Consider the following 1,139-nt stretch of genomic DNA (forward strand, 5'->3'; position numbering starts at 1 on the left):
GGACCTTTCCTTCTTCTGTATCCGGATGGCACTGAGGTCATTACTGTCCCTGGAACACAAAGACCATTTACACTTGAGGCTTATAAGGCTGAAGTTGGCAAGCCTTATCAAAGAATCACTGTTTTCATCTGCTTGAAGAGTGACTTTGAAGATGGTAAGCTGCTAATGTTTGTTTGGATTTTGACACACATTCCATTAGTTTCAACAACTGCTAATTTTGAAATTGTGAAATGATAACATTACGCATAAAGCACCCAAGTCAATAGCATACCTACATTAAAATGGTGAATGGCCTGTATTTGATATAGCACCTTCTAGGGTTCTACAACCCCCCCAAGACACCTCACAACAAAACCAGTCATTCACCCACACACATTCACACACTGCTGGTGATTAGCTACAATGTGGACACAACTATCCTGGGACTCACTGACTGAAGCAAGGCTGCTGTACACAGATGCCACCTATCCCTCCCACTACCACCACCTGGCATGGAGGGTGAAGTGTCTTGCCCAAGGACACAACGACTGCGACAGACTGAGCAGGGCTCAAACCTTCAACCTTTTGACTACAGGGTGGGCTTTTAACTCCTCTGCCACCATTGCTCCCTAAATTAGCTTGTATATGTTATGTTTCTTCCTGGAAACATGAAATTCAGCCATTTTTGGATCTACTGAGTCATGAGTTTTCAATGCTAACTTTATGCCTTTCGTATTAATCTATTATTGATGATCAAATAAAGTTTCATACATTAGTATGAATTTAGTTAGCTTAGCTTGATTTGTTTTCATGTTTTATAGTTGGAGAAAACTCAGACTTGTCTGACTCTGACCCAGAGATTGTTATTAAAAGGCCCTCTGAGTTTGATCTTGCTGATACACTGGTAAGTACAATTTAAATTTTTTTATAGAGTTTTCTTGTTGTTTAGCCACCACCATTTGCCTCAGTTCAGTAAAACAGTTAATAGTTATATGTGAAATACATTTTGTGTGTGTGTGCGTGCGTGCGTGCGTGCGTGCGTGCGTTTGTTTGTTTGTTTGAGCCATGGGAACTTCAACATGAAAGCAGTCCTTTACAGAAAGCGGCAGAATATGAGTAAGTGATATTTTAAGAACATGTAATCTTTTACTGTTTTTTGC

General features: G+C 40.1%; 1 long non-coding RNA gene across 1 annotated transcript; it reads left to right on the forward strand.

Annotated features, from left to right (window-relative positions):
* Positions 1-8: 8 nt before the first annotated feature.
* LOC102207144 (uncharacterized) lies at positions 9-1,096 on the forward strand. The gene is made up of 3 exons (XR_312655.1): positions 9-154; positions 801-883; positions 1,043-1,096. It is a non-coding gene; the product is annotated as an uncharacterized LOC102207144 (long non-coding RNA).
* Positions 1,097-1,139: the final 43 nt, after the last annotated feature.

Source organism: Pundamilia nyererei, unplaced genomic scaffold (genome assembly GCF_000239375.1).
Source record: "Pundamilia nyererei isolate P.nyererei 1_Seehausen unplaced genomic scaffold, PunNye1.0 scaffold06555, whole genome shotgun sequence".
Classification (NCBI taxonomy): Eukaryota; Metazoa; Chordata; class Actinopteri; order Cichliformes; family Cichlidae; genus Pundamilia; species Pundamilia nyererei.